Source organism: Rhineura floridana, chromosome 14 (genome assembly GCF_030035675.1).
Source record: "Rhineura floridana isolate rRhiFlo1 chromosome 14, rRhiFlo1.hap2, whole genome shotgun sequence".
Taxonomy (NCBI): Eukaryota; Metazoa; Chordata; class Lepidosauria; order Squamata; family Rhineuridae; genus Rhineura; species Rhineura floridana.
In genome coordinates this window covers 28825747-28849405 of record NC_084493.1, presented here as the reverse complement: position 1 = coordinate 28849405, position 23659 = coordinate 28825747, and the positions used below count along the sequence as shown (strand labels likewise).

At 42.3% G+C, this 23659-nt stretch overlaps 1 protein-coding gene and 1 long non-coding RNA gene across 8 annotated transcripts in view; one reads left to right on the top strand and one right to left on the bottom strand.

The window, feature by feature from the left end:
* The window catches only part of LINGO1 (leucine rich repeat and Ig domain containing 1), a 1021808-nt gene that overhangs the window by 810083 nt on the left and 188066 nt on the right, over positions 1-23659 (top strand). The window lies entirely within an intron of this gene.
* On the bottom strand, positions 8094-12887 carry LOC133369781 (uncharacterized). Its single transcript, XR_009758987.1, has 3 exons — positions 12738-12887; positions 9548-9692; positions 8094-8720 (listed from the first exon to the last, which is right to left on the bottom strand). It is a non-coding gene; the product is annotated as an uncharacterized LOC133369781 (long non-coding RNA).

The window sequence follows — 23659 nt, the reverse complement described above, 5'->3', positions numbered from 1 at the left end:
TGATCTGAAAGACCATTGTCTCTCTCAGGAGTTTCACATCCCTAAAATTGCTGATGTGCGTTGCCCTCTGATCCTATATGCCGATGACGCTGTACTCTTATCTTTTTCAAAGATTGGCCTCAAACGCATGATAAGAGCTTTCATGTCCTACTGTGCCGAGAACCAACTTTCTATAAATTTGGACAAAACCAAAATTCTCGTCTTCTCCAAACGAAGAAATCTCCCTGTTTGGAAAATTAACGGCTGTCAAATTGACCAAGTTGCCCATTATAAATATCTAGGGATAACCTTTCATTCTTCTATGGGCTGGACTACGCACATAAAAGACGCAATATCGAAAGCAAGATATTCTGTTAAGAACCTACTTCGGTTTTTCTATTATAAAGGAGGTTGTTTTGTTCCAGCAATTCTTAAATTATTCAACTATAAGATCATACCCCAACTTCTGTATGGAGTTCCACTCTGGATCCACTCTATGGATCATACAGTTGAAGCAGTTCTCTCTAGTCTATTACGCCGGTTGCTAGGCATTCCGAGATGTGTTCCATCAGCGGCACTTAGGCTTGAATGTGGTCTTTCCTCATTGGAATGCCAAGCCTGGCTAATGACGGCCAATTATTGGGTAAAAATCTCTTCTAATAATTTGCTGGTCCTTCTCTCTGCATACTGGAAAGACTCTAGTCCTTCCCTCTGGAATACCAAAATTGAACTAAAAATGCTGAAAATGGGCCTAGCTAAAGCACATCTAATTCAATATTCGCCAAGTGATGCTTTAGTCTCAATTCGCTCTCGCTTTAAAGACATGGACTACCAGAGCTCAACCACTAGGGCTGAGAAAATATGCTCCCCTTACATTTAAAATTACCATTACAATATGGTAAGATTGCTCCATACTTGCATTTCCTTACTATTCCCAAACTTCGCTTAGCCTTTTCTAAAACAAGATTTAACTGTTTAAATTCTGCAATTCTTGAGGGAAGATTTAATGGAGTTCCATATGATCTTCGCATTTGCCCTTGCGGAACTGATAATATCGAAACTCCCTATCACTGTTTATTTGAATGTGCTTTTTATACTCAGATCAGATATAAATTTCTCAACCCTATATTCCCAATTTCCTATCACCAATCTCCTGATGACATGATTGTTTTTGCTCTCTCTGGTTTAGACAAAGGAATTACTATTCAAGTTGCTAAATTCCTTTACGCCGCCCAATTAATTCGTGCTAACATTTAAATGAGATTGTATGATACTTTCTAATATACTGTATATCTCTTTCTTATTTTCTTTTAAACTGTTTGTATTGTATAGCCGATATGGGTCTTTGACCGCAAATTAAAGATATATATATATACATGGTAGTGGGACGTGAGACATTGGAGGAGCAATCCCATTTTGGGATAAGAGTGTAATATTTGCCAGCGGGTTATAGCAGAAGGTTAGGAATGTAGGAAGCTGCCCTATACCAGGTCAGATGATATTTGCCCCTCTAGCATGGTATTTCATCTACTCTGACAAGAATCAGCTGTTTGGGGTCTCAAGCAGAGAGTGGTCTTTCTCTTCAGCTGCTAACTGATCCTTATCATTGCAGATGGCAGGGATTGACCTGGGACCTTCCTCATGCAAACCTTATGTTCTACCCCTGAGCTACAGTTCTGCCTTGTTTGAGTTTGAGGCCAACGGGGTATTATTTATTTATTTATTTTATTTTATTATACTTGTATACTGCCCCATAGCCGAAGCTCTCTGGGCAGTTCACAGCAACTAAAAACATTAAAATAAATACAATTTAAAACAGATCTTATAAAAACAATTTAAAACACAATTTAAAAATTTAAACAGTATAAAACACATGCTAAAATGCCTGGGAGAAGAGGAAAGTCTTGACCTGGCGCCGAAAAGATAACAGTGTTGGCGCCAGGCACACCTCGTCAGAGAGATCATTCCATAATTTGGGGGCCACCACTGAGAAGGCCCTCTCCCTTGTTGCCAGCCTCCGAGCTTCCCTTGGAGTAGGGACCCGGAGGAGGGCCTTTGATCTTGAACGTAGTGTATGGGTGGGTTCATATCGGGAGAGGCGACTGAAATGGATCCAGATAATCGGTCTCATCCAAGAGATATACCCTAGAGGAATGCACAAGTAATACAGACTGCAACCTCTCTCCATCTCCCTCTACCTCATTAGCAATTCCACAGAGGTTCAAGCCAGCAACCCCCACAGGACCTGACTACATGCCACCAAGGAATCTGCTCAGCCATGAAGCTCAGTGAGTGAGGTAAGGCCTGTTAATATCTGTCAGCTTAAACTAAAGGGTGGGGGACCTTTGTCAGCCCTAGGAGCACATTCCCTTCTGGGCAAGCTTCTGGGGGCCACATGTCAGTGGAGGGCAGGGCCAGAGGCAATAGTGGGCGGAGCAATAAATGTAACCTTTGTACAGTAGACTAGTTTCTACACACACATTCTATCCTCTATCCAGGCAAGCAAAAGGCATTATCAGAGTTCAAGAACACATTAGAAGCAGGCAGAAATCCTGGAGGAGGAAGCAGAGCTACAGACCTGCCCTTAATCACATACTACAACAAGGGGAGAGATGTGTGAGGTCTTGGGAGACTATAGAAGGCCAGACAGAGAGGCATGGAGGTCCACATTGGGCCCCTGGGCCTAAAGCTTCCCACCCCTGGTGTAAACCTACCTCACAGTCACAGGTTTGTTTTGAAGATAAAATGAGAAATCCTCATGTCTGTTATTCTTGAGCTCCTTGGAGGGATAGTACAGGATACAAATCAGTGAGCGAGGGAGAGAGGACATGGAAAGTAGCCCTAAGGAGCCGTGTTAGAACACTTGATTTTTTCACTAGATGCCTTTGCATTGTCTCTGCTCTCCTGGGACTTGATCTCCCCTTATACATTGCCAGGTACATAAATCTCAATCCTGTTATATTCGTATGCAACATAACCCGCAGCATGTTAAGCTAATAATCCTTTGAGTTGAAACAAAGCAGTGCTTTCCCACACGCAAACATCATCTGTATCTATATCCCTTTGGCAAATCATCATTTCATATTTAGCTCTCCTGAGAACTTCCTTGGAAATGATGGTTGCTCCAGTGCGTTCCTTCAGTTTCCCATACAACTGGGCCATGATAAGGCCTGATTGTATGAACTGCTCCAAAATTGTGTTTGGGCTCTTTTTCATGAGGCAATTTTCATTTCACTGCCCGTTTTGTTGAGCTCTCTTTTGCATATATCAGAATTGACTCCTCACGTTTTCTCATTTTCTCAGAGCATTCTGGAACATTCTAGCAGGACTAAGAAATGGACCCCAGGAAAGTCCTATGCAAATTGAAGAGGTGGGGATATGCAGATAGGGCAGATGTGTAGATACCAAACACTCCTATTAGATTCTATGTGACATTTTTTGTGGGATGTGATAGAGAGACACAGTTAAGGGGGGAACTTACATCTTTGAGACATAGAAATGTTGGAAGCTGCCTTATACCGAGTCAGACCATTGGTCCATCTAGGCCAGAATTTTCTACAATGGCTGGCAGCGGCTTTCTAGGGTTTCAGGCAGGTGACATTCCCAGCACTACCTGGAGATGCCAGGGATTGAGTCAGGGACCTCTGCATGCAAGAGGGATGCTCTTCCATGGGAGCACAGCTCTGCACAGGTTTAAGTGAATGGAGAGCTTTCCTCCCTCCTGCAATGGTGTGCCTATGTACATTCCTTTACTGCCCCCATAGCATTTAATGGGTGGTGTAGCACAGGGGCTAAGAAGAAGATCATGTCCCCCCCACCAGGAATTGCATCTCGAGATACAGCTGGGGGAAAGCTCTTCTCTGAAACCGAGGAGAGCGGCTGCCAGTCAGTGTTGACAATATGGAGCTAGATGGATCCATAGCCTGACACTGTATTAAGTTGTAGAATTAGGGCTACAACGTTTTATGGATGAATTGATGAAAAACCTTTTGACTGACTTTTGATGAATCAAAATAATAAAAAATATGTTCTTTTTTCATACAAATACTAACACAAATGGCAGGTGGCTAGAACTATCTTAAACCTCTATCACACAAAGGAGGGGATGCCTCTTCTGAGGTGATGCTTGCTAGGATGCCTAAGTGCATCATCTAAATATAAAACAAAGCTATTTAGCTTCCCAATGTTTCACTTGTATGCAAATTTATGCAAATATCAGTTGATTAAGCAACCTAAAACTCATGTGACTGATTGCCTATGATTTCTTTCATCACGTGAAAGCCCTATTCAGAATATTTAGATAAGGGTTGCAGGAAGATACTCTTTGCTTACCTGAGATTAGGGATGGGGAGAAATTCATTGGATTTGCATCTTAATGCATATCCACACAATTCATATTTTCTGAATCAAAGCATGACCCAAAACATGGCTATCCTTTAACATTCACACTTCACAATTTATGTGGTGCAGTTCTCCAGGCAAAAACTGCTTATAAAAAAAGGGTATTTTAGGGGAAAGCATGTACAGTAGCATAAAAAATGCATTATATTCAGGACAATTTCTTGCAAAAAATGCAGGTGGCAAAATTGCATTTAAAATGTATGTTAGGAGACATGCACAAAATGCATATACATTTTTGTGTGGATTTTTTAAAATAAAAAACTGATATGGAAATGGGCTCATCTGAAATTAAGAATGGAAATATGAGAACCAGAGAGAAACTGTAATTAAAGATTTTTCCATCCATACAGGGAATAGCTCCCACTGAAGTCAATAGGACTTATGCCTACATAGATGTCTGCAGAACTGCAGAGATGAACAACACACTCTTCTCAAAATATTTTTTTTTGTTTCTGATGGATGGGAGACCTGTAGCCCTCCAAATCCTGCTATACTACAACATCCCTGACTTAATAATAATAATAATAATAATAATAATAATAATAATAATAATAATAATAATAATAATAAATACCCACACTTCACCCAAGGTGGGTCAATTAAAACAAATTATAATCACAGGAATGGGGTGGGTCCTGAAAACATACATTTCATGCCAAAGGCCAGGGTAAAGAAGTGTGTCTTTAGCATTCACCGAAAACTGCACCGAGAAGATGGCAGACACACCTCTGTAGGAAGAGAATTCTGCAACTTAGGTGATGCCACGAAGAATGCCCTCTCTGGGGGACCCATCCCTTGAACTCGAGGGTGGCGGAACAACCAAGAAGGCCCCCTCTGCTGATCTTTACACCTGATAAGGTCTCCAGGAAAAAGGTGGTTTCTCAGACATTTGAGCCCTATGTCATTTAGGGCTTTCAGCCCTAGCATGATCAACTTAAATTGGGCCCAGAAATGAACTGGCCTGGGGCTAATAGGAGCTGAAGTCCAACAACACCTGGAGGGCATTAGGTTGTCTATCCCTGCCTCATGATGATCAGCTTTGTCCAATGGGAACCATTTTTCCCTGCTAACAAAATGGCAGCCATATTTCTAGACAGAGATAAATACTCCCCATCTTTCCACAGCCAGAAAATATTGATGGGGAGAGAGAGAGAGAGAGAGAGAGAGACCTTAGCAAGTCCTTGAAATGCAGGCTGCTTCCTTTAACATGTCCTAGCATTCACTCACATCTTTTCCCCTTTAATAAGACAGGTTTTGTTCTCCCCTACCACATATGAATGCACATTGGGCATAATTGATGGACAGGCCCTTGCTTCTGAAAGCTATCAACATCACAACTGTGAAATCACATGTCCAAATATGTTTATCTTCTCAGCTTTTCTAGGCTGTGTGTTTTCGGATATAGGATTGTGTGTGTGTGTGTGTGTGTGTGTGTGTGTGTGTGTGTGCATACTTCAAGGGGGAAGAAGAAAGTTTCTTTCTTTAATGTCAGGATAGAAAAGGAAAAGATAAAGAAGAAGACACAGCACTGGCGTTGGCTTTGCATCCCAAACAAAAAATGGGGCTGCCTTTCTCAGAGGCAAGCTGGAACCTGGCAGATGTATTAATAAAATGTTAAGGAATGGTACTTGCTCCAGCTGGAAGGGAGAAGCTGTTTCTTTGGAGGACTTTATGCTCTGCCTGGAGGTTATACAGGACTGGTAATCCTCCTCACCAGTGTGCAGACTCTAGCCTAAAGAAGCAAACATAGGGCTAGATTAACAATCACATTGAATAATCTGAAGCAATGGGAGCCAAACCTGTCGTTCCTCGGCCAATGCATTTGCCTACTCAAAGCTCCCCGGAAAGCTTCTCTACCTTAAACAAGTAGCTTTGTTCATTTGGGTATTTGTACAGGTAGTGTGCCCCATCCTGATGTCTCAGGAAGCCCACCAGAGATCGTGCACAGTCTCTGCTCATCATCTATTTAATACAGCATAAGGCTGAAAATGATTTTTGAGGAGCTCTCTAGCCAGTATTGAGAATACTAAAGAGAAGTTTGGGAGCATCCCTACTTAGGATATATCTGGATAGTGCTTTGATGCTCCATGGAGGCCTCCCTCTTTTGGCTCCTCCTAACGGGCCCTCTGTGAGCCTGTTGACCACTTCATTAAAAATGTCCAGATTTCCCCAGTTCTGAAAGACAGGTTCAATATGCAAAGCCATTCTCTGCAAATTGTTTTCACTTGCATAACTTCTTCTTGGCACAGAATTGGGTTTTCTTTGGCACATCATTGGGATTTATTTTAGGAAGGTAGAGAACTGCCTTGTCCTGAGTCATTTCCAGTTGGTGTGGCCAATGGACAGGGATGATGGGAGCTGGGTTCCAACAACATATGGAGGCCCACAGATTCCTCTCGTCTATACACTGACTGGCAGCAGCTCTCCAGGGTTTCAGAAAATAGTATCTTCCAGCTGGGGACTCAACCTGGGGCATGCTACATATTGACTGGCAGAGCCAGTGTAGTGTAGTGGTTAGAGTACTGGACTAGAACCTGAGAGACCAGCGTTCAAATCCCCACTCAGCCAAGAAGCTCACTGGGTAACCTTGGGCCAGTCACCAACCCTCAGCCTAACCTACCTCACAGGGTTGTTGTGAGAATAATAGAAAGGGGGGAACCATGTATACCACCTTGAGCATCTTGACAGAAAGGTGGGATACAAATGCAATAGTAAATAAAATACATATTTATTGACATATTTATTTGCCATATTTGTAGACCCAAAGGTCCCAGGGTGGAACTCCAGTTTTAATTTTATGCATTTCCACCCTGGGACCTTCGGTAAGCCCAAGTAAATTTCATACACATAAAACAGCAGCAGCAATAAAAATCCAATCCAGGGCACTCCACTTTTCCCTGAAAGCATGAGCAAAGAGGTGCATCTTCATGCACTGATGAAATGACAGCAATGTCATGATAAGGTATGCTTCAAAGGGGAGGTCATTCCAGAGGCATGGGGACACACCAAGGAAGTCCACATCCCATGGAGCCCATTTGGTCTGGGGACCACTAACAGGGATTTCCCCACAGATCTGAACACAAGTGGGGTACTCACATGTTACATTCAACAAGTGTAAAGTCTCTATACCTCAATAATAGCTGTGCAAATCAACAAGTGTACACTCTTTCACACAAACACCTGTACATGTGTAGAGGAAGGTTGTACCTGTGTTCAATGTAATGTGTGAACGAGCCTATGAGCAGGATGATATGGGAGGAGACTACTTTTGGCACATGCTCTACCACTGAGTGATGACCCTTCCCCTTTTTAATGAATGTGCACTTGGGCTGTGCAACTGATCTGATGGAAGCCTGGATACTGAACCAAATCAGACCAGTTTGGGATGATTTAGGTTTCCGATGGATCAGGTAGAAGCAGCCCCAGATCACCCTTGGTTAGGTTGACCCACACGGACTGATCCAAGGCTGTCAAAAGGTGGGGTGGGGTAGGGGTGGGTGGGGAGGAGAGGAAGGATGCCTCAGCAAGGTCTGTTTCTCAAGTGTTTCCCTGCAGCAAATGTGCTGGCAAAGCAGACCCAGCAGGATTGAACTCTCTGCTCATCAGCTGGTGAGCAGAGAGTTCAATCCTGCTCTTGGCAGGGGTCTGCTTTGCTAGTGAGTGTTCCCCAGAGGGAACACGGGGGTGAAGCAGCAAGCAGAAGGACTGAACACAGCATCTTCCCCTGCCCCCCTGTGTTTGAACATCTGATTAAATATGCCATGGAGGGTGGGGGAGATGCAGTGTCTCCTGCTGCTCCTGTGTCCCTCCTGACCGCATGTCCAACTAGGGTTTAAACTCCTAAATAAACATTAGGGCTTCCCCCCCCAAATGATTTGGGGTCCAGATTCATGTCAGGTCTGCCCTGGATCAGCCAGGGTTGGATCAGTGTTGATCCAAAGTGCTGGATTGGCCCCCAGATCAGACCCAGGGAGCCCTGCACAGCCCTGTTGGATTCTAGAACAACAATAATAAGAGACTCTGGGTTTTCATTGATGCCTCGGGTAACTTTCTGCCTAACAAGCTTGTGAAAGACAACAGCAAGAAAACAAAAACCATGTCACTGTGTACAGGGGAGTCCTTGTCCTGTGTCAGATGGAAACGTTTGTTGGCTCTGGCATTGTCCTTCCCTTCCGTTCCCCTCTGTTTTGTTAATCTGTCAGGCCATCTCATTGTGGAGGCAGCTGAGGGATGCTGTGATAGATGTGCAATGGAGACCAAGCGCTTCTGTTGCCCTCTGGATGTGTGGCTGATTGATGGGGAGAAAGCACACCGGCACCACTTTATTTCCAACCACACACCTGTCACACACGCAAATGAAAAGAAGTCTAAATCAGTTGTGCAAGGCCTGTTTATGGGTTTTGAAATTTCCCAAGTTATTTCAATAGGAAATGCTCTCCCACGGAGGAAAATGCTGCTATAGAATTTGAATGCCACCCAAGTACAAAGGATGTTTCTCCCTCTCCTTCCAGCTTACTCCTGAGTATATTTCACTTAAATGCAGGATTGCAAAACACTCTTCAGGCTTCCTGAATAAACAGAAGAGCCTGCACCCTCCACATTTGCTTAGTCAACCTGTTAAGAAATCCGGCAGGCATTGTTAGTTTACTCTTAGCTTCATGATTTCTTTTCAAGATGCTCAATTTCTGAAAATTTGTGGTGTCATTTCTGGCCACCTCTCTGTCAGCTCAGAACCATAACTGGATGAAGACCTCTTTCTTGAAAGAGGATCCCATCACTAGCCTCGGTATATATGGCAATAGTGGGGAACTGCAGATATGGGGGCTGAATGTGGCCCTCCAGGCTTTTCTATCTGGCCCTCAGGACTGTCCCCAGCTGACCCTTCTCCCCAAGCCACATCCCTTATTGGCTCTGATTTGCACCTTTTAAATGTTTTTGCCTGGTTGGAATGTGTCCTTGAACCCTGATCATGGCTCTTAGCTGTCTGGATGGAGAATAGAGGAGGGGTGTGCCAGTGTATGTAAATATTAGCCTGTCGCGCCAAGGTAAAATCTGCATTCATTGTTCTGCCTAGTTTTGCCTTGAGCCCTGCCACCCACCACTGGCATGTGGCTTCATGAGGCTACCCGGAAGGGAATGCAGCCCTCAGGCTGAAAAGGGTACTCACCCCTGACGTATAGCAACCATGGAGAGGCAGCAGACCTTTAGCATTTGCTGGGAAAACACCTAATCCCACAAGTGCGTTAAAGCTCGGGAATCTGAGTCAACTGACTGGTCATCTTCCCCAAGTTTTGTCAATCCAGTCGGCAATCCTAGGAGCAGAGGTGGTGATGAGTCTGAGCTGATGTCCAGACTAGAAGGTGTAGGGCACATTTGGCAGTACAAGTTCTTCCATCTCTGTGTTTTTCTTAGTAAGAAGAAACACAAATTGATGTACGCTTTAAATAGAGGCCTGCTTATGCTCCCAGTAGTGGTGGACCAATAAGAATAGCTGTAAAACCTAGGGATGGGCTGAGAAATTCATTCCATCCACATTTTGTCTTTCTGGCACTCAATCATGGGTCCATTCCACCTGTTGCAAGTCACTTTACCCCACTGTATGCATCTTGTATGCATCTCATACACACTTTTTACACAAAGCACAAACTTCTCAATAGTTTCCAATGCATTCACTAGTAAAATATGCATTTTGTGTGCATCTTCTACATATAATACATATTTTCGTGCACACTTTTTACACACTGAAATGGCATTGCAAAATCCAGAGAAGTGCATCATCTGACTGGGAGTTGTGTTTCAATCTGAAAGCAAGTTCAGCAACCTCAGATCAGATCAGTTTACTATACAAACCAAACCAAACCAATTCCTCCACTCTTGGCTGCCTGGCTGTTGCTGTGACAACATCTCCTTCTACTGAGCTCCTTGTCTTGTGCTAGAGTTCTGACTTCCTGGCTGGACAGCTCCCTCCCTTCTTCAGTAGCCTTGTCTGCTTCATGCCCCAGCCTCACCAGTAAGACTGGAAATCCAAGCAACACAGTTGTGGCTGGACAGATCTATCTACCTTCTCTCAGATTTATGCCAATCTTCACTTTGACCCATGCCTGTACTTCTTGCTGCTGCCAAACCTCTCCAGTATACCTAATCTCTGTTCCAAGCAGAGTTGCCAGCTATTGAACTGGCCTGTGCACCAGTGTTTTTAGCAACTGTTAGGTTTCTGGACATTCGTGGGAGATAGTGCTTAGCCTGGAGGCCTCCCTCCCATCCTTGCATGTGCCAACAAGTGACAGAAGCACTCCCCATGTGTTTTGCCCTTAAGACTATTATTTCCTGGAATGGAAACCCTCTCCAGAATTGCTTGGGTTGCACTTTAGAACAAATAGCAATTCTTCTGTCTTTTCCAAAAAAAATTCAGAGCTAGGAGACACTGATCTCCCCAATGAGTTTATCAAAGAGTACAAGAGAGCAGCCATATTGTTTTATCTTCAGTTGTTCTGTATATTAACCTTCAGATCTAAGGTTTTAGCCATTGTCTCCCTTCTAATCTCAGAATATAAAGAGCATCTCCATAAATAGTGCTGGAACTCCTCCATAAAATTCATACCACACGGGCATTTTCTTTTTAGGGATGACATTTTAGAAGTTTTCCCACTTTACAAAAAAACCCTGATTTCATCTGTAAGCAGAACAGGCTTGTGATAGCTTTGCTGAGTTGGTCTTGACAAATAAAATTAATGTTTTATTACACCAGGTTAGTTATTTTTAGTCCTGTGCTGAACCCTACCCACCAATTTCTGAAGAATGTTCTCCAGTGAAAGAGGGTCTCATTCACAGAGTGCTCAAGAATTTATGTATAATTTTGATTGGTGTGGGGTTGTGCTTACCAAGAACAATGGAAGATGCCTTATACTGTGTCAGACCATTGGTCCATCTAGCTCAATATTGTCTACACTGTCTGGCAGCAGCTCTCCAGTGTTTCAGGTAGGAGCGTCTCTCAGCTCTACCTGGAGATGGCAGGGATCTTCTAAATGCAAAGCAGATGCTCCACCACTGAGCTATGTCCTTTTTCCACCTTTTTATGATGGGCTGGCTGATCTTTGGTTGAGTGTGTCTTTCTTTTCCTTGAACATTTATCCAGGGCTCTGAAGCCTCCCTAGCTGCCTCTGCGCTTTCTGATCTGAAAATGTCCTAGGGGAGGTGCTACCCCATGATACCTTCCTGCAGGCTTTATGTGAACCACGGGAATTCAGGGAGGCTGACTACAAAGCAGCTAAAATTCACGCATTTGCTCACTTTGTTGTCAACGGAAGTCTTCCTTTTACCTTTTAGAACATGGAGGAGAGAGGATACTGTTCTCCTGATAGGTAAGCACTGCAGTGCTTTGTCTTAGAGAAGTTTTGTTCTTCAGTATATATATATCCACTTTATCTGTAAATCATTTAATGTTTTGAGATTTTGGAATGAATCTTTAGTCCTTTTTGGACTTTTGAATTGAAATGAACTGAAATGAATAGAAGTGGCACTCACAGAAAATTCTCTTCTCATCTGCTATAGCTGAAACTTCTGAATAACTTAACCTTGTATCTATCTAAGTGGTTTTAGCTGTCGTATCCAGGTTGGGACTCAGGACCAGACCAGTTGGTGAAAGCAAATCAGTTTTTATTAAAGTAATATCCAGACAAAGACTACGCCTTCTCATGAAGTTTCACTACAAAACATAACCTGCGACTTGAAAGAGAGTTGACAGAACAAGGAACCACTATTCCCCCTGTCCCTTAAGAAGGGGGCAACCGAGCGCGAATTCTCTCACTCCGCCTCAAAGTGCTCTCATCCACTCCCCTCCTCTCCCCCTTCTTTTGTTGTCTCTTTTGCTGTCTGGTTGTACGTGGTGAAGGAGGTGCTACTGCCCCCTCCCCTTCTGGGGACTCTGATTCAGGTATGGGGGAAAGCGGGGGGACAAGGCCTAAACCATCTGGCTGCTTCTCTTTGCTTTTCCCTGGATCAGGAGGAGGCTGGATTCCCCCTTGCCCTCCCTCCTTCTCCAACTGCTCTAAGCTCAAAGGGGGAGGGTGTGTGGGAAACTCCTGGAGGATATGTGTCTGTTGGACATTCAAGGTCTTTGCTGCCAGACAGTTCTATCTCTGAGATTCCCTCCCCCTCCTCTGCATCTTCTTCACACGGCTCTGGCCAAATGACCCCCTCCCTCTCTTCATCTTCTGAAACATCAGGGCCCCAATCCTGCATCCTGACAAGCTGACTATTTTATTCATTTTCATTCATTTTATTTATCAAAGATCTAGAAGCGCAACTGCTTATAATTTATCATCTTGTAATTTTTACAAACCTAACTTTGCACCTACCTCTCCGTTCTGAAGTTTGGCAGTAACATTGGAAGGAATGTTGCTTCGAAGTGTGAATAACTTTGATAAACATCCAGGTTAAATACTATGACAAAACGGTGATAAAATGGCACTAACGAGGAGCGTAAGGAGGGCTTTGGGGATTTCTCTGCAATCTTGGCCCCTGAAGAACAAACAGAGGAAAAAGAAAGCTAAAAATAAGACCCAGCTGTGTCAAGGCCGTTCATCACCAACACAACAGCAAGCGTTTCAACAACCCAGGGATTTAAAGGGCCAACAACAAATCACCCAGTTTTTTGTCTCTCCTAAGAATGGAAACCTTCGGAAGAAATCATCATCTTCTTATAACATCTCCTCAAACCATGATTGGTCTATTTCACATTTCCCGGCTAAGGACCTTAATATAACTAATGTCAATTGTGCTCTGAGTCTGGCAGAGGAAATAGCTGCAGCGGTCTTGCTCACCGATGAGTGTTCCTTCCATTGAGACAAGCTTAATCCACAAATTCCAGCCCAAACAACTCAACCAATTAGTACAGTGGCGGAAATTAATGATAATATTGATGAAAATAAGCTACATCACCAATTGGGGACTACAGACTATTTACTCAAAGAGGGTATTCACTGAAATTTGTCAGTGATTCCTCTTACTCTACAGGAGTCAAGCAGCCTCGGTTTGACAGAAGGGGAGCCCCACTTAGAAGAGATGGAAGAACGTACCGGTAACCAGGCCAAACCGGGCCAGAATGCAGAAGAAATCAGCCCTACAGTAACGGGGTGGCTACTTATGCTTGCCTTTGATTTAGATGCCATGAAGACCTCTCTTCTTGAAAGCAACCAGTTATTAACATCGGTAGTTAATATACTGAAAAACAGGGAGTTGGCTGTACCAGCTAATCAGCTTCCTACCCCTTCTTCTTCACCCTCGCATATTGAAACGACCTCTGTAAATAGTAATTTTAGGGTAATTAACCCTTCAAAAAATACATAAACAAAAGTACAATTTAGCACGGAAAAACAACACAAAAAAATCTAGTAATGTTAAAAATTATAAACACCCTCACAGGAAAAAAATGAATTTTAAGAAGCTGTTTGCGCTCCTGGAACAAACCTTAACTTCAAACAATCATTCTGATCCATCCAAACTTTTAGTTTCTTCTCTTCGGAAATCTGGTGAGGGTCAGAACGCATTGGTTACGACAACCAAAGGAAATAATTTTTTACCTGACCTATCATTCAATTCCTTGAATAAGGATCATTTCTCTTTTAACATTTCCTCTACTTTTCAGAATGGAGCTCAGGAATATTCTGAACACCCTCAAGACCCATGGACTGATATACTGCTGAGACCCCCTTCTCCACCCACACCTAAGCTGAACCAATGGAATTTAGTTTTGGACCCATTGCAGTTAGTATTTGAGAATTTCCTGAAACCAATGGGTTTATTACCCCAATGTGATCATATTTTCCATTTCTGCAACCTTTTAAAATCAAAAGTGGCGTTGTCCTCTTCAGATATTTTTCAGTTCCAATACTTATATTTTAACGGATTTAACGCTCGTGCTTTAGTCAGATTCTCCTCCCAATTTGCTGTACAAAGAATGTTATTAGCTAGACCTTTTTTAGACAGTTTAGGAATAACCATGCTCAGGTACTTTGAAAATAGAGCACCGCCAGTAGCATTGCTCCCGAGATCCATTTGTTCCAGAAATTTTCATCGACCCCAGGCTGGCTCTCTTCATACATATGAACCCCTTATTGACTTTACAAGTGAATCGCCTGGTCAGCTATTGTCCCCTAAAGTAACCCTGATCTACGATTCAGTTCCTGTGACACAGGACAATAGTAATTTTTTTACTCCTGAAGAGCTATTACTTGTAGATACCTTTGGTACACTTCCGGAGGTAAACCAAAACGAGATACTAATCAGATTAGATCGCCTAAAAGCCCATCTTAGTACCTTAATGAATTTGAAATCAAGTCAACATCTAGTAGAAACGATAAAAACCCTGCTAATGTTAGAGCCATCTGTAAAGATATCGAATTCAAGGCAACCTCTGGTGACACAAGGATTCATAGGACTCCAGATGGGTCCTGATAAGGAGCCTGAAGGTCAGGTCGTTTACCATCAGGTGAAAGAAGGGAATATTGCAGTGAATGACCCCCCTTCTCTTTCTCGAGATGACAATCAGCTGGAAAACTCACCCTGTTACGAGCTTGCTAAACATGCGAAAATCGACCCACCAGGGTATTGGGACAGAATGCGTTATCTGGAGGTGGCGGAAATGGGGATTTTAACATTTCCCCCTGAGTCCAGAGAGCCTCAATGCCCAGTTCCTAACCAGAAAATTGCTCTTGTGTCTACTAAGGCAGTAAACACTGTGAATAACTGTACACGACTGACACCAGCATTATCAACCTCAAATGGTTGCATTGCCTTCTCTGCCTCTTTAGACAAGATTACCGCCATATGACAGTTATCCATTTTATCATGGAATGTTAATGGATGGGGTAATAAGAGATATGATACTGATTTTTTTATACTATTTAAACAATTTTAAGATCATATGTTTACAGGAAACCTGGGCAACCTCTCCGGACACTGTGATCCTTACAGGCTATCATCTTTATTCTTCTCCAGCAGTAAAACATTCGGCGAGAGGCCGCCCTAAGGGGGGCCTCACAACCTTCATCTCAAACACTTGTTTATTGCAGGTTGATTATCTTCCAACTCCTCTTCCTCAATCAATTTTGGCGCTTAGGATTAGAGGCTTATGGGCTGAAGCTTTGATAAGTATCAACGTTTACTTTCCTCTCTTTTATGCCATCACATCGACGGTTATTAATGTTTGGGATAAGTTGGAAGAGACTCTTATTCAATATGAGAAGCAATTCCCAAATGATAGACTTTTATTAAGGGGGGACTTTAATGCCAGAATTGGGAACTCTTCGCAATGTAATATTGAATCTTCCAACTGGGTTCCTTCACACCAGAACGATAGTCAATATAGGATTCTCCAAGACCAAAAGATAAATAAACAGGGGGCCCTTTTGCTAGAATTAGCCTTATCACATTCACTTGAAATTCTAAACGGGTCCATAGTGGATTCTTCCCATGGTTCCTTTACGTATTGGTCTCCCCTCGGGGCAAGTTTAATCGATTATATGATAGTGTCTCATTCGTTGCTTCCGTATATTACTGATTTTAAGGTGGAGTGCAGGACTGAGAGTGATCATTTTCCTCTCCAACTAAATCTGACTATCACTAAGAGTTTTATCCCCCCAATAATCCAACAGGGGCAAACAAGGGCTCTGAGAAGAATTCAATAGTCCGAAAAGAAGAGAGACCAGTTAGCAACCCAGCTGGGGAATAATCTATATCAATCAATTCATCAGGAAGTTTTAGAGGACACTCTAGACCCAATACAGGCTCTTCAAACTATCCTTTTCTTACTTAAACCTATTTTGACTCAAAAGACTCATGCCGCCACTAGGCTATACTCCCCGCTTTCATGGTTTGACCAAGAATGCAGAGTAGCCAAAAGAAAACTTAGGTCATTATGATGGTTAACCCTCAAGTATCCAAGTGACCACTCTTGTATCTCTTTTAAATCAATGAAGGCCTCTTATAGATGCCTCCTGCGACATAAAAAATAGATTTTGCAGTATGCCGCTGGCAGCAGTTAGCCAGAGCGGTTTCTGCAAAACAAGAGCGTCAATTCTGGCATTTAGTTAAATTGGGGATGGGTTCGTCTAACCTTATAAAAGTACAACGAATCCGGACCCCAGTATGGTATGCCCACTTTCATAGACTCTATACTTCAATATCTCCTCCTGACTCTATTATACCAGACATTGATATTATGAAGGTGCCAGTGTGGCCCCCAGTCACTACTGAAAAAATTAGATCTCTCATTGATTCTTTGAAAAACGGTAAATCTCCCGGGGAGGATTTTCTCCCGCCTGAAATATTTAAGCAATTTCCAGAATGGTGGGCTCCTATCCTGGCATGTTTATTTTCCAGAATCAACGAATCTGGTATTATTCCTGAAGGGTGGAGACAGAATATCATAGTTCCAATTTACAAAAAAGGTGACCCTTCTGAACCCTCTAATTACTGCCCAATTAGTTTATTAAACGTGGAGTCTAAACTCTATAGCAAATTTCTTCTCCAAAAGTTAGAACAATGGGTGGATTTAAATCAGCTTATACATCCCGAACAGGTCGGTTTCAGAAAAGTCTCTTCCCCGATAGACCATTGTCTAACTCTTTATTTTTTGGCAAAACAGAATATGATTGGCCCTACAAGACATCTGTATGTGGCATTTGTCGATTTGGCTGCAGCTTTTGATTCTGTTGATAGGAATATCCTTTGGACCAAATTATATAATATGAAAATAGATCACCGTTTATTATATCTTATAAGAGCTTTATATACTAACACCAATGCCCTGGTTAGAGTAAACCAACATGGAAATATGACGAACCCGATAGCGATAGAGAGGGGTGTTAAGCAAGGGTGTCTTTTAGCCCCCTTGCTTTTTAATTTGTTTTTAAACAATATTATTTCTGATCTATCTGACCCTCAATATTTTCCTCCCTCTATCGGGCAAAGGAAGGTGTCCGCATTATTTTATGCCGATGATATGGTTCTCCTCTCATTAGTCCCTATTGGCTTGAGAAAGCTGTTGAGAAGACTCCAGGATCTCTGTATAAAAGAAAGGCTGAATGTAAACTATGGGAAAACGAAAGTTCTAGTTTTTGGTAAGCGGTACGTTAGACACCGATGGTCAATGGCAAACCATCAGTTGGAACAGTGCCGTGTATATAAGTATCTGGGAGTAAACTTTTCGGACACCCTCTCTTGGAAAAGCCATTTGCAATCTATAAAGCTAACTGCAGCAAAAACCGTGGGAGCAATTTTAAAGTTTTATCATTCTGTTGGAGGTAATCTGATTCTACCAGCTATAAAAAAAATTAAGTCTACAGTAATTCCACAGGTTCTCTATGGTGTATCAGTTTGGGGATGGGATAATGAAATTATCTCATCCTTAGAGACCATTCAGACTAACTTTCTTAGGCGTCTATTATTCCTCCCCCCAGGAACTTCAGCTGCAATGCTTCGAGCTGAGACTGGCCTTCCTCTGCTGAGTACGCATATTCATTTTACACTTTTGAAGTTTTTGAGATCACTTAATACATTGCAGAACAAGGAAATTTTAAATCTTTGCCTTGACCAACCATTTATATTTAACCTTTGGGGGAGTAAATTAGATGGTCTATTACACAGATACCATATAACAACACAGGAATTTAACTCTCTATGTCCAAACAAAAGATTACGTGAGGCTGTTTTCCAACATTGCGAGTATTTAGACCATCTAACTTTACTAAACTCACGAGTGGCCCCATGGTATTGGAGGTTTAAAACTGATCACATTTGCTCTTCTTACCTGACGCAGCCCCTTCCCATTAGCTTTAGACATGCATTTACAGCATTACGCTTTTTCACTCTGCCTAATGCTGATAGAGAAGGACGGATATCTGGTATTCCAAAGGATCAAAGAAAATGTATTTGTGGCTCTAATGGGGAGGAGGATCTTCCACACATATTGTTCCACTGCTCAATTTATCAGAATCTTAGAACTAAGTTCTTAAAGACGTGGTTAGACAACAACAGGCTGTTTACCGAAGCTGATAACGTATTTTTATTAATGTCCGATTTAAATCCAGAGGTAACTCATAGAGTATCCCTGTTTGTGATAGCAGCCCAGAAACTACGAGCTAAATTTATCTTAGAACATTATATGAAATAGAAGCTCTTTAATGAACTGTTGTTGTTCTATTACGTTTTAAAATTTATTAGTATTTGCTTTAAATTGTATATTTTAATTTCGCTGTATACTATTTATCTTGTGATGGCCTAAGGCCCTGCAATCTGTAATAAAGACTTGAAAAGACTTGAAAGACTTTTAGAACATGTTTCCACATGGATTTCTTTAGAGGTAAACCAAAAAACCCTTCATTTTTTAAAACAAAATGAACGGCTGTCAGGAGCACTGTAAACAGACTTCCCAGCTTCCTGCAGGACAGCTGAGGACATCATGAGCTTTTCAGGAAATGTGAGTATTATACTCAGGAAGGTTGCAGAATGCAAACCGCTGGAAAGATGATTTGTAGAATGGAAGGAAGGATGCCCACAAAAATCCTCGGGAACCTCAAAAGTCAAATATTCCAAACAAACCCCATGCATGACACAGTGAGAATCTCACCAATTTTTTTACTCCCCTCTGATAATTTTCAAATGCAATTTTTTCCTCATCAATTGATGGAAAATGGTTTGTGTGTGTGTGGGGGGGGGGAGAAACAAGATTCTTTTGACAAAGCACTAGTTATTCCAGGGAAAATCTAGATTTTTTTGCAGTTGTATATTATTATCATTATCATTATTGAATTTATATCTCGCCCTTCCTCCAAAAAGCAGAATCAGAAGAGTATAGTTGGGAGCAGAAGCATATATATGGAAAGGTGAGATTTAATATTTTACCGACCACCATTTTCCTGCTCAAAATCCCATCCTCCACTCCGAAGCACCTTTCCCCTCAGTGGAGGATGGGATTTTGAGCAGGAAAATGGTGGTCGGTAAAATATTAAATCTCACCTTTCCATATATATGCTTCTGCTCCCAACTATACTCTTCTGATATCTGTGGGGGTAGCAATGAGCTGCAGCACAGTGCTTCCAGCACATGCTTTGCATGCAAAAGGTCCCAGGTTCAATCCCTGGCATCTCCATGTTGAGCTGGAACAGACTCCTGCCTGTAACCCTGGAGAGCCGCTATTAGTCCGTCAGTGCAGTAGACAGTACTCAGCTAGAAGGACCAAAGGTTTGACTCACTAGAAGGCAGCTTCCCGTTCTTCTAAAACACCTGCTGTGACATTTTGGTGCAGCGAGGCAGCCTGAATTATTTAATGTAAGTTTGCCTCCTGAAGGGCAATAGCACCCTTACACTTCTTTCACCTGGCTGTTTCAGTTCACACAGAGAAATACTTCGGCAGACCCCCTATAGATTTCTTAATGTCCTTGAAGACAAGCATGGTAAATGTTCTAAGCTCCACAGGGACTGTGTGGACTTCTAAGAGCTTCAACCCCATAGCAAATAAGTCCAAATTAACCATGCAGTCTTTCCTCAAACACTCAAAGACTCTATTTGGTTGAATAAAAGATGCATCTGGAGTTAATAGAACAGGCAGTTTTAAACCATGATAAGGGAGCAATGGAGGATAATTTTTTACCAATGTAATGTACAGATTCATTCATTCACTTTCTAAACTCATTTTTTATGAAGATCTTTAAGAAGCCTCTTTATTGGCTTCAAGAATTCTATTACAATCAAACTGAAACTTAATAACTAAAACAAAGGATGGAAATGAGTGAACCTGGCAGATTCTTGCACAGAGTTGTTCGATTTGCAAGCTTTATTCTGGACCCACTATTTGCATTTTACCAGTAGCCACCTCATGCTGCAGACTTAAGCCTAGTTACTGAGAAGTAAGAACCAGGGAAATCAATGTGGTTTGCTTCTAAGTAAATATAATTAGGATTGGGCTACTTGGATTTGTGAAGGCCAGCAGAAGTAAAGAAGACACTTTCTAGTAAAGCATAGGAACATAAGTGCGCTGCTGGATCAGACCAAAGACCCACCCAGTTTAGTATCCTGTACTCAGTGGCCAAACAGATCGGAAGTCCTCTGCCAAGATGTGAGTGCAACAGCACTCTCCCCACTTGTGATTCCCAGCAACTGATGTTCTTGTGGCATGCTGCTCTTGAAACTAGAGGCAATACATTGCCATTTTGACTAGTAGTCATTAACTTAGTAGTTTTCAAAGGGTGCTGAGAGTTGCTGGGAGACCCCTAGTCCCCTCATGGAGCCACAATTCCCAGAGGTTCCGAGGAAGAGGGATTGATTGTTAAATCACTCAGAATTGTAGCACTGTGAGAGGAATAGGGAGTCTCCAAAGAACTCTCAGCACCTTGATCATCTTTGTTGCCCTCCTCTGAACCCGTTTCAGTTTGTCTCCAAGAAGGATGCAGACAAACTGGAATGGGTTCAGAGGAGGGCAACAAAGATGATCAGGGGACTGGAAACAAAGCCCTATGAGGAGAGACTGAAAGAACTGGGCATGTTTAGCCTGGAGAAGAGAAGACTGAGGGGAGATATGATAGCACTCTTCAAGTACATGAAAGGTTGTCACACAGAGGAGGGCCGGGATCTCTTCTCCGTCCCAGAGTGCAGGACACGGAATAATGGGCTCAAGTTGCAGGAAGCCAGATTTCGACTGGACATCAGGAAAAACTTCCTAACTGTTAGAGCCATACGACAATGGAACCAATTACCTAGAGAGGTAGTGGGCTCTCCGACACTGGAGGCATTCAAGAGGCAACTGGACAGCCATCTGTTGGGAATGCTTTGATCTAGATTCCTGCATTGAGCAGGGGGTTGGACTCGATGGCCTTATAGGCCTCTTCCAACTCTACTATTCTATGATTCTATGATAAGAAACTATAGTTCTCAGGATGCTTTTGGGGGCAGGGAGACATTACTATTTAAAGTGGTATAATACTGTTTTTAATGTAAAGTGCAGATGGGGCTATAAAAGTAAGGTGTGGATGGGGAGTTGGCTGCAAATGGGGGAACTGGCAGGGAAGGAGCCAGTGGCTTTAAATGTGCAAGCTCATGTGAGTGTGGATCAATGAAAAAAAGGATGCAACTTTTTTTGGGGGGGGTACACTTTCATTACGTCCCCATCTCTGTTTTATTTATTTATTTAGCTGTTCATTTATTATCACATTTATATCCTGTCTCTCCATTTTGTCCTCACAACAACCCTGTGAGGTAGGAGAAGCTGAGAGAGACTGACTGGCCCAAGGTCACTCAATGAGCTTTGTGGCCAAGTGGGGATTTAAACCTGGTTCTCCCAGGTCCTAGTCCTACACTCTAGCCACTACACCACACTGGCTGTAGAATCAAAGAACTGTAAAGTTGGAATGGGCTTATAAGGCCATCAAGTCCAACCCTCTGCTCAATGCAGGAATCCAAATTAAAGTCCTCTCTTCAAGAACCGCCTGAGATGTTCGGAAGATAGGAACACTGCATTTCATTTTGTTTTCTCTACCTAACAAAACAATCTCAGAAAGCAGCATCAGGTGACAGCAGCTGATTTGTCATGTCAGATACCAAGAAATGTAAAGGCCTAGAGGGAAAAATGAAGAAAAAAATATTCTGTCCCCTACCCCCTTCATCTCCTGCTTTCATACGGCCTAAAATAAGAGCATTGGAAATCTTGGGAGAAACTGAAAATACCTTTCATGATTTGTTTTAACCTTTCCAAATGATGAGTGAAATATTTTTACAGTAGTGTTTGAATGGAAAATATTGTTAATGGCCAATTCATGCTCCTGCAAATCACAATATTGCTACTGATAATAGAGTTGCTATTGCACTTGCTTGGTTTATTAAACAAGCAATACTCTTAGGAATTGATGTTGTTAAAGTATTTTCAAATGCTGCTGGATACAGAATGTCTTCAAGTCCAGGAAGGCAATCTGAGAGTCTGCAGAGCATAATGCAGATTTCGGCTGAACATCAGGAAGAACTTCTTAACTGTTAGATCAGTAAGACAATAGAACAATTACCTAGGGAGGTGGTGGGCTCTCCAACATTGGAAGCATTCAAGAGGCAACTGGACAACCACCTGTTGGGTATGCTTTAACTTGGATTAGTGCATTGAGACTGGATGGCCTTATAGGACCCTTCCAACTCTACAATTCTATGATTCATCTGGACCATGGTGGCGAAGTCTTTGTACAACACAACCTCTGATTCCTCTTGCTTCCGTGCAAGCCTGGCTCAAAACATTTTGCTGCTTCCATTGGGACAAGATGATACCCTCCCACCTCAATTCCATATACTGAAGGCAATTGTCCTAGCAGTTGAATCTGACTTCAACACTGGTGATGGAACAGTGTGCTCTGTTGCACTGTAGAGCAGCAGACTACCTTAAGGGAGTGTAGGTATATATGGACCACTCTGTCCATTTCAGTTTCTCCCAGTTTTTCATGTTTCCAATCTTAAATTCAGTTTCTCCACATTTCCACAATCAGTTAGCAGTTTATTTTTTTTTAAAAGGGTCCTTATGAAAATGTGTCAGCATGTGAGTGCCAATTTCTCCTACTGTACACATCCTTGTATGCAGTTTTGCCTAATATAATGCAATTCTGAATCTTATTTTCACTAATATATATGCATTTTTATGCACATTTAATCCTAGTACAGGGATAGGCAGCATAGTGCCCTCCGGATGTTGTTGGACTACAGTTTCCATCATCCCTGACCATTGGCCATGCTGGCTGCAGCTGATGCAAGGAGGAGACCAACAACATCTGGACTGCATCACATTGGCACCCCCTACCCTTATATATACAGTTTTGTACACATTACTTGACTGGAGAACTGCATTACAAAAATTAAAGAATATATCATATTTCAAAGGATGCCTGTGTTTCAGTTCGCGCATAGTTTCAAAAAGTGCAATTCAAGTCAGTTTTCCTGTAAATGTGAACTGAATTTAATTTCTCCCCCATCCCTGAAAATAGGACAGAGTGTGCAGCATACATAGCCCTCTCTTCCAAGGCCTTGATGCCTGAGGCCTCTGCTTTATTCTGCCTAATGATAGGGCCAGCCCTGCTTATTTCTCATTTGCCTCAGATTGCTCCATCATGGATAGAGTTTTTTGCAAATACACAAACACACGCAAGAATTGGGCAGGTGCCTTCACTATATTATTTTAGACACCTGCTGAAAACTTTTTTTTATTTCAGCAAACTCTACCCAGACATATTGTTTAGTGATCTAGAATTGT